This window comes from Somniosus microcephalus, chromosome 5 (assembly GCF_052327205.1).
Source record: "Somniosus microcephalus isolate GS21.2 chromosome 5, FLI_Smic_1.0, whole genome shotgun sequence".
Lineage (NCBI taxonomy): Eukaryota > Metazoa > Chordata > Chondrichthyes > Squaliformes > Somniosidae > Somniosus > Somniosus microcephalus.
Window position 1 is genome coordinate 222642895 of NC_140991.1, and position 15216 is coordinate 222658110.

Here is a 15216-nt window from a genome sequence, read left to right on the forward strand (position 1 = left end):
GATCAGTCAGACTAGAGTATAACACCAGGATCACTCAGACAACACTATAATACCAGGATCAGTCAGACTACAGTATAACACCAGGAATACTCAGACTACAGTATAACACCAGGATCACTCAGACTACCGTATAACAGCAGGATCAGTCAGACTACAGTATAACACCAGGATCAGTCAGACTACAGTATAACACCAGGATCTCTCCGACTACAGTATAACACCAGGATCTCTCAGACTACAGTATAACACCTGGATCAGTCAGACTACAGTATAACACCAGGATTAGTCAGACTACAGTATAACACCAGGATCACTCAGATTACAACATCAGGGTCACTCAGACTACAGTATAACACTCGGATCTCTCAGACTACAGTATAACACCAGGATCAGTCAGACTACAGTATAACACCTGGATCAGTAAAAATACATTATAACACCAGGATCACTCAGACTACAGTATAACACCAGGATCACTCCGACTACAGTATAAAACCAGGATCACTCAGATTACAGTATAACACCAGGATCAATCAGACTACAGTATAACAGAAGGATCACTCAGAGTACAGTACAATACCAGGATCAGTCAAACTATAGTATAACACCAGGATCATTCAAACTACATTGAAACACCAGGATCAGTCAGTCTCCAGTATAACACCAAGGTCACTCAGACTACAGTATAAAACCAGGATCACTCAGATTATAACATGAGGATCACTCAGACTACAGTATAACACTAGGATCTCACAGACTAAAGTATAAACTCAGTATCAGTCAGACTACAGTATAACACCCGGATAAGTCAGACTACAGTCTAACACCAGGATCACTCAGACTACAGTATAACACGAGGATCACTCAGATTATAAAACGAGCATCACTCAGACGGCAGTAAAACAGCGGGATCACTCAGACTACAGTATAGCACCAGGATCAGTCAGGCTACATTATAACACCAGGCTCAGTCAGACTACAGCATAACACCAGGATCAGTCAGACTAGAGTATAACACCAGGATCACTCAGACTACAGTGTGACACCAGGATCAGTCAGACTACAGTATAACACCAGGATCAGTCAGACTACAGTATAACACCTGGATCAGTCAGACTACAGTATAACACCAGGATCATAGAGACTTCAGTATAACACAAGCTTCACTCAGACTACAGTATACCACCAGAATCCTGCAGACCACATTATAACACCAGGATCAGTCAGCCTGCAGTATAACACCAGGATCAGTCAGACTACAGATAACACCAGGATCACTCAGACTAGAGTTTGACACCAGGATAAGTCAGAATAAAGTATAACACCAGGATCTGTCAGCCTATATTATAACGCAAGAATCAGTCAGTCTACAGTATAACACCAGGATCTCTCAGACTACAGTATAACAACTGGATCCGTCAGACTACAGTATAAAACCAGGATCACTCAGACAAAAGTATAACATCAGGATCAGTCAGACTACAGTGTAACACCAGGATCACTCAGACTACAGTATAACACCAGGATCACTCAGATTACAAATGGCCTCTATCTGCACTGTGGGGTTTCTGTGATTCTCTGTGATCAGGATCACTCAGACTACAGTATAACACTAGGATCTCTCAGACTACAGTATAACACCAGGATCAGTCAGACTACAGTATAACACCAGGATCAGTCAGACAACAGTACAACACCAGGATCACTGAGACTACAGAAGAACACCAGGATCAGTAAAACTACATTATAACACCAGGATCACTCAGACTACAGTATAACACTAGGATCAGACAGACTACAGTATAAAACCAGGATGACTCAGACTACAGTATAACACCAGGATCTGTCAGACTACAGTGTAACACCAGGATTACTCAGACTACAGTATAACACCAGGATCACTAAGACTACAGTATAACACCAGTATCACTCAGATTATAACACGAGGATCACTCAGACTACAGTATAACACAAGGATCTCTCATACTACAGTATAACACCAGGATCAGTCAGACTACAGTATAACACCAGGATCAGTCAGACAACAGTATAACAGCGGGATCACTCAGACTACAGTATAACACCAGGATCACTCAGACTCCAGTATAACACCAGGATCAGTCAGACTACACTAAAACACCAGGATCAGTCAGACTGCAGTATAACCCCAGAATCACTCAGATTCTAACACCAGGATCACTCAGACGACAGTATAACAGTGGGATCACTCAGACTACAGTATAACACCAGGATCAGTCAGACTACACTAAAACACCAGGATCAGTCAGACTACAGTGTAACACCAGGATCAGTCAGACTAGAGTATAACACCAGGATCAATCAGGCTACTGTATACCTCCAGGATAAGTCAGACTACAGTATGACACCAGGGTCAGTCAGACTAGAGAATAACACCAGGAGCACTCAGACTACACTACAATAACAGGATCAGTCAGACTACAGTATAACACCAGGAATACTCAGACTACAGTATAACACCAGGATTACTCAGACGACACTGTAAAACCAGGATCACTCAGACGACCGTATAACACCAGGATCAGTCAGACTATAATATATCACCAGGATGAGTCAGACTACAGTATAACACCAGGATCACTCAGACTGCCGTATAACACCAGGATCACTCAGACTATAGTATAACACCAGGATCACTCAGACTACAGTATAACACCAGGATCAGTCAGACTACAGTGTAACACCAGGATCACTCAGACCACAGTATAACACCAGGATCACTCAGATTACAACACCAGGATCACTCAGACTACAGTGTAACACCAGGATCAGTCAGAATACAGTATAACATCAGGATTAGTCAGACTACAGTATAAAACCAGGATCACTCAGACTAAAATATATCATCAGGATCAGTTAGACTACAGTGTAACACCAGGATCACTCAGAATACAATATAACACCAGTATCACTCAGACTACAACGTGACACCAGGATCAGTCAGACTAGAGTATAACACCAGGATCACTCAGACTACAGTATGACACCAGGATCAGGCAGACTAGAGTATAACACCAGGAATACTCAGACTACAGTATAACACCAGGATCACTCAGAATACCGTATAACACCAGGATCAGTCAGAGTACAGTATAACACCAGGATCACTCAGACTACCGTATAACACCAGGATCAGACAGAGTACAGTATAACACCAGGATCTCTCAGACTACAGTTTAACACCCGGATCAGTAAAACTACATTATAACACCAGGATCAGTCAGACTACAGTGTAACACCAGGATCACTCAGACTACAGTATAACACCAGGATCACTAAGACTACAGTATAACACCAGGGTCACTCAGATTATAACACGAGGATCACTCAGACTACAGTATAGCACTAGGATCTCTCAGACTAAAGTACAAACCCAGGATCAGTCAGACTACAGTCTAACACCCGGATCAGTCAGACTACAGTATAACACCAGGATCACTCAGACTACAGTATAACACCAGGATCACTCAGACTACAGTATAACACCAGGATCCCTCAGAATATAACACCAGGATCACTCAGACGACAGTATAACAGCGGGATCACTCAGACTACAGTATAACATCAGGATCCCTCAGACTACAGTATAGCACCAGGATCAGTCAGGCTACATTATAACACCAGGATCAATCAGACTACAGTATAACACCAGGAGCACTCAGACTACAGTATAGCACCAGGATCATTCAGGCTACATTATAACACCAGGCTCAGTCAGACTTCTTTATAACACCAGGATCAGTCAGACTATACTATAAAATCAGGATCAGTCAGATGACAGTGTAACACCAGGATCAGTCAGACTAGAGTATAACACCAGGATCACTCAGACAACACTATAATACCAGGATCAGTCAGACTACAGTATAACACCAGGAATACTCAGACTACAGTATAACACCAGGATCACTCAGACTACCGTATAACAGCAGGATCAGTCAGACTACAGTATAACACCAGGATCAGTCAGACTACAGTATAACACCAGGATCTCTCCGACTACAGTATAACACCAGGATCTCTCAGACTACAGTATAACACCTGGATCAGTCAGACTACAGTATAACACCAGGATTAGTCAGACTACAGTATAACACCAGGATCACTCAGATTATAACACGAGGATCACTCAGACTACAGTATAACACAAGGATCTCTCAGACTACAGTATAACACCAGGATCAGTCAGACTACAGTATAACACCAGGATCAGTCAGACAACAGTATAACAGCGGGATCACTCAGACTACAGTATAACACCAGGATCACTCAGACTCCAGTATAACACCAGGATCAGTCAGACTACACTAAAACACCAGGATCAGTCAGACTGCAGTATAACCCCAGAATCACTCAGATTCTAACACCAGGATCACTCAGACGACAGTATAACAGTGGGATCACTCAGACTACAGTATAACACCAGGATCAGTCAGACTACACTAAAACACCAGGATCAGTCAGACTACAGTGTAACACCAGGATCAGTCAGACTAGAGTATAACACCAGGATCAATCAGGCTACTGTATACCTCCAGGATAAGTCAGACTACAGTATGACACCAGGGTCAGTCAGACTAGAGAATAACACCAGGAGCACTCAGACTACACTACAATAACAGGATCAGTCAGACTACAGTATAACACCAGGAATACTCAGACTACAGTATAACACCAGGATTACTCAGACGACACTGTAAAACCAGGATCACTCAGACGACCGTATAACACCAGGATCAGTCAGACTATAATATATCACCAGGATGAGTCAGACTACAGTATAACACCAGGATCACTCAGACTGCCGTATAACACCAGGATCACTCAGACTATAGTATAACACCAGGATCACTCAGACTACAGTATAACACCAGGATCAGTCAGACTACAGTGTAACACCAGGATCACTCAGACCACAGTATAACACCAGGATCACTCAGATTACAACACCAGGATCACTCAGACTACAGTGTAACACCAGGATCAGTCAGAATACAGTATAACATCAGGATTAGTCAGACTACAGTATAAAACCAGGATCACTCAGACTAAAATATATCATCAGGATCAGTTAGACTACAGTGTAACACCAGGATCACTCAGAATACAATATAACACCAGTATCACTCAGACTACAACGTGACACCAGGATCAGTCAGACTAGAGTATAACACCAGGGTCACTCAGACTACAGTTTGACACCAGGATCAGGCAGACTAGACTATAACACCAGGATTACTCAGACTACACTATAATAACAGGATCAGTCAGACGACAGTATAACACCAGGATTACTCAGACTACACTATAATAACAGGATCATTCAGACTACAGTATAACACCAGGATCACTCAGACTACCGTATAACACCAGGATCAGTCAGACTAAATTATAACACCAGGATCAGTCAGTCTACAGTATAACACCAAGATCACTCAGACTAAAGTATAACACCAGGATCAGTCAGAATACAGTATAACACCAGGATTAGTCAGACTACAGTATAAAACCAGGATCACTCAGACTAAAGTATAACATCAGGATCAGTTAGATTACAGTGTAACACCAGGATCACTCAGATTACAACATCAGGATCACTCAGAGTACAGTATAACACAAGGATCTCGCAGACTACAGTATAACACCAGGATCAGTCAGACTACAGTATAACACCAGGATCACTCAGACTACAACGTGACACCAGGATCAGTCAGAATACAGTATAACACCAGGATCAGTCAGACTACGTTATTACACCAGGATCAGTCAGACTACCGTATATCACCAGGATCAGTCAGACTACAGTATACCACCAGGATCTCTCAGTCTACAATATAACACTAGGATCTCTCAGACTACAGTATAACACCAGGATCACTCAGACTAAAGTATAACACCAGGATCACTCAGATTACAACATCAGGATCACTCAGAGTACAGTATAACACTAGGATCTCTCAGACTACAGTATAACACCAGGATCACTCAGACTACAGTATAACACCAGGATCACTCAGACTACAGCAGATCAAAAGGATCACTGAGACTACTGTATATCAACAGGATCACTCAGCCTAAAGTATAACATCAGGATCACTGAGACTACATTGTAACACCTGGATCAGACAGACTACCGTATAACACCAGGATCACACAGACTGCAGTATAGCACCAGGATCAGTCAGGCTACATTATAACACCAGGATCAATCAGACTACAGTATAACACCAGGAGCACTCAGACTACAGTATAGCACCAGGATCATTCAGGCTACATTATAACACCAGGCTCAGTCAGACTTCTTTATAACACCAGGATCAGTCAGACTATACTATAAAATCAGGATCAGTCAGATGACAGTGTAACACCAGGATCAGTCAGACTAGAGTATAACACCAGGATCACTCAGACAACACTATAATACCAGGATCAGTCAGACTACAGTATAACACCAGGAATACTCAGACTACAGTATAACACCAGGATCACTCAGACTACCGTATAACAGCAGGATCAGTCAGACTACAGTATAACACCAGGATCAGTCAGACTACAGTATAACACCAGGATCTCTCCGACTACAGTATAACACCAGGATCTCTCAGACTACAGTATAACACCTGGATCAGTCAGACTACAGTATAACACCAGGATTAGTCAGACTACAGTATAACACCAGGATCACTCAGATTACAACATCAGGGTCACTCAGACTACAGTATAACACTCGGATCTCTCAGACTACAGTATAACACCAGGATCAGTCAGACTACAGTATAACACCTGGATCAGTAAAAATACATTATAACACCAGGATCACTCAGACTACAGTATAACACCAGGATCACTCCGACTACAGTATAAAACCAGGATCACTCAGATTACAGTATAACACCAGGATCAATCAGACTACAGTATAACAGAAGGATCACTCAGAGTACAGTACAATACCAGGATCAGTCAAACTATAGTATAACACCAGGATCATTCAAACTACATTGAAACACCAGGATCAGTCAGTCTCCAGTATAACACCAAGGTCACTCAGACTACAGTATAAAACCAGGATCACTCAGATTATAACATGAGGATCACTCAGACTACAGTATAACACTAGGATCTCACAGACTAAAGTATAAACTCAGTATCAGTCAGACTACAGTATAACACCCGGATAAGTCAGACTACAGTCTAACACCAGGATCACTCAGACTACAGTATAACACGAGGATCACTCAGATTATAAAACGAGCATCACTCAGACGGCAGTAAAACAGCGGGATCACTCAGACTACAGTATAGCACCAGGATCAGTCAGGCTACATTATAACACCAGGCTCAGTCAGACTACAGCATAACACCAGGATCAGTCAGACTAGAGTATAACACCAGGATCACTCAGACTACAGTGTGACACCAGGATCAGTCAGACTACAGTATAACACCAGGATCAGTCAGACTACAGTATAACACCTGGATCAGTCAGACTACAGTATAACACCAGGATCATAGAGACTTCAGTATAACACAAGCTTCACTCAGACTACAGTATACCACCAGAATCCTGCAGACCACATTATAACACCAGGATCAGTCAGCCTGCAGTATAACACCAGGATCAGTCAGACTACAGATAACACCAGGATCACTCAGACTAGAGTTTGACACCAGGATAAGTCAGAATAAAGTATAACACCAGGATCTGTCAGCCTATATTATAACGCAAGAATCAGTCAGTCTACAGTATAACACCAGGATCTCTCAGACTACAGTATAACAACTGGATCCGTCAGACTACAGTATAAAACCAGGATCACTCAGACAAAAGTATAACATCAGGATCAGTCAGACTACAGTGTAACACCAGGATCACTCAGACTACAGTATAACACCAGGATCACTCAGATTACAAATGGCCTCTATCTGCACTGTGGGGTTTCTGTGATTCTCTGTGATCAGGATCACTCAGACTACAGTATAACACTAGGATCTCTCAGACTACAGTATAACACCAGGATCAGTCAGACTACAGTATAACACCAGGATCAGTCAGACAACAGTACAACACCAGGATCACTGAGACTACAGAAGAACACCAGGATCAGTAAAACTACATTATAACACCAGGATCACTCAGACTACAGTATAACACTAGGATCAGACAGACTACAGTATAAAACCAGGATGACTCAGACTACAGTATAACACCAGGATCTGTCAGACTACAGTGTAACACCAGGATTACTCAGACTACAGTATAACACCAGGATCACTAAGACTACAGTATAACACCAGTATCACTCAGATTATAACACGAGGATCACTCAGACTACAGTATAACACAAGGATCTCTCATACTACAGTATAACACCAGGATCAGTCAGACTACAGTATAACACCAGGATCAGTCAGACAACAGTATAACAGCGGGATCACTCAGACTACAGTATAACACCAGGATCACTCAGACTCCAGTATAACACCAGGATCAGTCAGACTACACTAAAACACCAGGATCAGTCAGACTGCAGTATAACCCCAGAATCACTCAGATTCTAACACCAGGATCACTCAGACGACAGTATAACAGTGGGATCACTCAGACTACAGTATAACACCAGGATCAGTCAGACTACACTAAAACACCAGGATCAGTCAGACTACAGTGTAACACCAGGATCAGTCAGACTAGAGTATAACACCAGGATCAATCAGGCTACTGTATACCTCCAGGATAAGTCAGACTACAGTATGACACCAGGGTCAGTCAGACTAGAGAATAACACCAGGAGCACTCAGACTACACTACAATAACAGGATCAGTCAGACTACAGTATAACACCAGGAATACTCAGACTACAGTATAACACCAGGATTACTCAGACGACACTGTAAAACCAGGATCACTCAGACGACCGTATAACACCAGGATCAGTCAGACTATAATATATCACCAGGATGAGTCAGACTACAGTATAACACCAGGATCACTCAGACTGCCGTATAACACCAGGATCACTCAGACTATAGTATAACACCAGGATCACTCAGACTACAGTATAACACCAGGATCAGTCAGACTACAGTGTAACACCAGGATCACTCAGACCACAGTATAACACCAGGATCACTCAGATTACAACACCAGGATCACTCAGACTACAGTGTAACACCAGGATCAGTCAGAATACAGTATAACATCAGGATTAGTCAGACTACAGTATAAAACCAGGATCACTCAGACTAAAATATATCATCAGGATCAGTTAGACTACAGTGTAACACCAGGATCACTCAGAATACAATATAACACCAGTATCACTCAGACTACAACGTGACACCAGGATCAGTCAGACTAGAGTATAACACCAGGGTCACTCAGACTACAGTTTGACACCAGGATCAGGCAGACTAGACTATAACACCAGGATTACTCAGACTACACTATAATAACAGGATCAGTCAGACGACAGTATAACACCAGGATTACTCAGACTACACTATAATAACAGGATCATTCAGACTACAGTATAACACCAGCATCACTCAGACTACCGTATAACACCAGGATCAGTCAGACTAAATTATAACACCAGGATCAGTCAGTCTACAGTATAACACCAAGATCACTCAGACTAAAGTATAACACCAGGATCAGTCAGAATACAGTATAACACCAGGATTAGTCAGACTACAGTATAAAACCAGGATCACTCAGACTAAAGTATAACATCAGGATCAGTTAGATTACAGTGTAACACCAGGATCACTCAGATTACAACATCAGGATCACTCAGAGTACAGTATAACACAAGGATCTCGCAGACTACAGTATAACACCAGGATCAGTCAGACTACAGTATAACACCAGGATCACTCAGACTACAACGTGACACCAGGATCAGTCAGAATACAGTATAACACCAGGATCAGTCAGACTACGTTATTACACCAGGATCAGTCAGACTACCGTATATCACCAGGATCAGTCAGACTACAGTATACCACCAGGATCTCTCAGTCTACAATATAACACTAGGATCTCTCAGACTACAGTATAACACCAGGATCACTCAGACTACAGTATAACACCAGGATCACTCAGATTACAACATCAGGATCACTCAGAGTACAGTATAACACTAGGATCTCTCAGACTACAGTATAACACCAGGATCACTCAGACTACAGTATAACACCAGGATCACTCAGACTACAGCAGATCAAAAGGATCACTGAGACTACTGTATATCAACAGGATCACTCAGCCTAAAGTATAACATCAGGATCACTGAGACTACATTGTAACACCTGGATCAGACAGACTACCGTATAACACCAGGATCACACAGACTGCAGTATAGCACCAGGATCAGTCAGGCTACACTATAACACCAGGATCAGTCAGACTACAGTGTAACACGAGGATCAGTCAGACTAGAGTATAACACCAGGATCAATCAGGCTACTGTATACCTCCAGGATAAATCAGACTACTGTATGACACCAGGATCAGTCAGACTAGAGTATGACACCAGGATCACTCAGACTACAGTTTGACACCAGGATCAGGCAGACTAGAGTATAACACCAGGATTACTCAGACTACAGCATAACACCTGGATCAGACAGACTACATTATAACACCAGGATCACACAGACTAAAATATAGCATCAAGATCAGTCATGTGGTGTATGTGCCTTTAAGAGCCCCTGTGTGCTGCAGTGCCGGTAGTGGCCACTCGGGCTATATAAGCCTGTCTAGTGTCTTGTATCTTTTAGTTCACCTCCAGACTTTGTTCAGTAAACACCTGTTAAACCAACTGCAGCATTCCGTGTCTCCATTAACACACGGATACAACAGTGGCGACGAATTGGAAACGGACTTACCTGCAATTCGGCAGCACCTCAAGGAGATCGATTCCTCAGATGAAGGTCGAAGAAAAAAAGAAAAAAGAAAAAACTGTGGTTTCACCAGCTAGCCGGGCTGGTGGCAGGTACTGCAATAATTCTTCCTGGGCGGCTGACTGGGGCTCGATCGGGTGGCTCTGCAGCAGGGCCGAGCAGCGAAGGCGGAGGCAAACAGAGACGGAGGGTGGAGAACTCGGGAGACGGCCAGCGCTGCAAAGCAGGTCGGCATCCGGACCAAGCAGAGGGAGGGAAAAGTCCCAGAGAGTCCGGCGGGAACGAGTCTCCAACTATTAAAAATATCTGTATAAATAAAAACCATGGAGAACAGCGTTGTCAGCAGCAGCAGTGGCAGGAATGCGCGGGAGGCGCCATTCTTTCTCGGCAGGGAAGAAAGGAAAGCGTGGGAGGCGCCATTTTTTTTTCAGGATGCCTAAGACTGGCAATATTATTGCTTTCGATAGTGATGTAGAGGATTGGACCACATATGTGGAAAGAGTGGAGGTATATTGCACAGCGAATGAAATAGAGGATGATAAAAAAGCATCGGTACTTCTAAACCTAATGGGCGCAAGGACATACAGGCTGTTACGAAACTTAATCACTCCAGCCAAACCGATGGACAAGAATTTTAAAGAGATTGTGGATACTCTACAGGAGCACTTAAACCCAACACCGCTGCTGATAGAGGAACGATTCAAATTCTTCAGGAGGAATCAGCACAAGAATGAAAGTAACGCTGATTACCTCACCGAATTAAGAAAGCTGTCAAAGCGCTGCCAATTCGGGGCAGGACTGGCAGATTCTCTTCGAGACAAATTCGTCTGCAGTCTCCTAAGTGAAGGAACACAGAAAAGGCTACTTTCTGAGAAAAATTTAACACTGGACAAGGCTTTCAGTGTGGCTGTATCATACGAAGCAGCAGCAAGAGGAGCTGCAGAGATACAGCAAAAGCCACAGGACTTCGGCACCCATGAAATGACAGGGTTTCGAGAGATGTTATCGCTGCGGCAGATCCACCCATGACCAGAGGGACTGCTGGTTCAAGGACAAAGCATGCAGGCAATGCGGAAAGATGGGACACATTGCACGTGTATGCCGATCTGGAAACAAAAAAATCCACTGACAGAAAAAAAATTAATAAGGAAAAGTACAGAAAGGTACAAATGATGACGGACAGTAGCTCCGAAGACCAGAAGAGCGATAGCGACTCCGGAAACAAGAGACTAAGCTGTCTCAAATTACACAATGTAATTGCCAAAGAAGATTACCAGACCATTTGGGTTACCCTCACGATAGCGGGGTCCCCAGTTAAAATGGAGCTAGATACAGGATCAGCTCTGACCGTCATAAGTCGACGGGATTACGAGCGGCTATTTCCGCATATACCTTTGAAAGACACATCCATTATGTTGAAAACATATACAGGGCAGAAAGTATAACCCAGAGGGAAAATAAGGGTGCCTGTTGTATACAACGGCAAGGAAATACAGAAGTTGTATTTATACGTTCTGCAAGATGGTGGTCCACCGCTGTTGGGACATGAATGGATCAGGAAGATACGTTTAGACTGGCACTCCATTCAGGCACTGACGGTGACCAGTAAGAAAAAAAATGATGATGACATCATACCTGAACGATTAAAAGACATCTTGGCCAACGCCAAAGAAGTGTTTCAACAGGAACTAGGAACCTTGAAAGGCATCACCGCCTCAATAAAAGTGGAAGATGCGGCAATTCCCAAGTTTTTTAAGGCAAGGCCAGTGCCATACGCAATTCGTCCAGCAGTTGAGGTAGAGCTGGAGAATTTGGAAAAGGCAGGCGTGTTATCCAAGATAGATTGGAGCGAGTGGGCAATACCCATCGTCCCGGTCATGAAGAAAACGTTGAATAATGATAAAGCTGAAGAACAGAGAAAAATTCGCATCTGTGGGGACTTCAAGGTGACTGTAAACCCGGTCCTTCACACGGTACAGTATCCTCTTCCGAGGATAGAAGATATTTTCGCCTCACTATCCGGAGGGAAACGTTTCACCAAAATTGACTTGGCACAGGCATATCTACAGATGGAGGTTGAGGAGGCCTCTAAAAAGTATCTCACGATAAACACACACAAAGGTCTGTACCAGTACAATCAACTGGTTTTCGGAGTAGCATCAGCTCCAGCTATCTGGCAAAGAGCTATGGAGCAAGTCCTGCAAGGGATTCCGGGGACTCAATGCTACCTAGACGACATCCTTGTAACAGGAGAAAACGACAACGAGCACCTTGCCAATTTGGAGCAGGTGCTCACTAGGCTGAGAGAACGGGGCCTACGAGCAAATCGCCCCAAGTGCGAATTTTTCCAGAAACAAATATCATATTGTATCATAAGGTTGCATAAGTCACCTGAAAAAATTGAAGCGGTTATAAAAGCCCCAGCACCTGAAAATGTCTCACAATTAAGGTCGTTCCTGGGATTGATAAATTACTATCATAAATTTTTACCGAACTTGTCAACTGTTCTGCACCCTCTTAACGAACTACTACAAACGGGAGTAAATTGGAAATGGAGCGAAGACTGTAAACGTGCCTTCCATAAATGCAAAGGCTTGATCACGTCCAAGGAAGTTTTGGCTCATTACAACCCATCACTGCCAATCAGACTGGCGTGCGATGCATCCCCTTACGGCGTAGGAGCAGTATTATCGCATAGATTCCCTGATGGCTCGGAGCGGCCGATAGCTTTTGCGTCACGCTCATTGAACTCAACTGAGCGTAACTATGCACAGATCGACAGGGAAGCACTCAGCCTGGTATGGGGAGTGAAGAAATTCAACCATTACCTACACGGACAAAAATTTACCTTGTTGACTGACCATCAACCCCTCGTCTCCATATTCAACCCTAAAAAGGGCGTTCCCATTATGACAGCGCAAAGGCTACAGAGGTGGTCCCTTTTCCTAGGGGCACACCAATATGACATAGAATACAAAGGATCAAAACAGCATGGAAATGCTGACGGTTTATCGCGCCTACCGTTGCCAACGGTAGAAGAGGCACCTACAGTGGACCCAGTGGAGATGTTCCACTCAACCATAGTGGAATGTCTACCAGTAACAAATTCTACCATTGAAAAGGAAACGAGAAATGATCCGACTCTCTCACGAGTCTACGATTTAACGGTGAAGGGATGGCCAGCACATGGCGAACCACTGTTGCCAGCATTCTCGCAAAGAAGAGAACAGCTGTCAGTGTGCTGAGGAACCTTCATGTGTGGATCCAGAGTGGTGATTCCACCCAAACTCCAGGATAAAGTGCTAAAGGAGCTTCACGAGGGGCATCTGGGTGGAGTGAAAATGAAGAACATAGCCGGAGCGTTTGTGTGGTGGCCAGGTATCGATGGAGACATCGAAGAAATGACCATGGGCTGTCTAGGATGCCAGAAGGTCCAAAACGCCCCACCACAAGCCCCTCTACATCCATGGGAGTGGCCCTCATCTCCATGGCAAAGGGTACACATCGACTTTGCTGGTCCATTTATGGACTCAATGTTCTTAATCGCGGTTGATGCACACTCCAAGTGGCCGGAGGTAATAAAGATGTCCTCCACCACCACGGAAAAAACCACCACAGTATTAAGGACCATATTTGCCAGGAATGGGCTGCCTGAACAGATCTGTTCTGATAATGGACCGCAATTTGTGTCTGAAGAATTCAGGAAGTTCTTAAAAAACAATGGGGTTAAGCACTACACGTCCGCCCCATACCATCCCGCCACCAATGGATTGGCTGAAAGGTTTGTCCAGACCTTCAAGAAGGCCATAAAGGCCATGGGTAATGAAGACATAAATCTACAGCATAAGGTAGATAACTTCTTCTTTGCATACAGGAATGCAACACATGTGGTTACAAACCAAACTCCCGCCATGATGTTTTTCAATAGAAGACTAAGATGCCGGCTGGATTTGATCAAGCCAAACATCAGAAGGGATGTAGAGAACCGACAATTTCAAGGCATGAATGAAAGGCCAACTAGAACCTTCCAGATAGGTCAACAAGTTTTGGCCCGGGACTACCGTACCGAGAAATAGCAGCCTGGAACTATTTGCACACGACTAGGACCGCTGATGTATACCGTGAACATTGGAGAAGGCATAATAAGGCGCCATGCTGACCAGATCATAGAGTCATCCGAAAAGGGACAACCTACACCACAACTCTATACGCCTAATGATGAAGCAAAGATACCCATAGTATCTACCTCCGATCCGGTGATACTGGAACCAG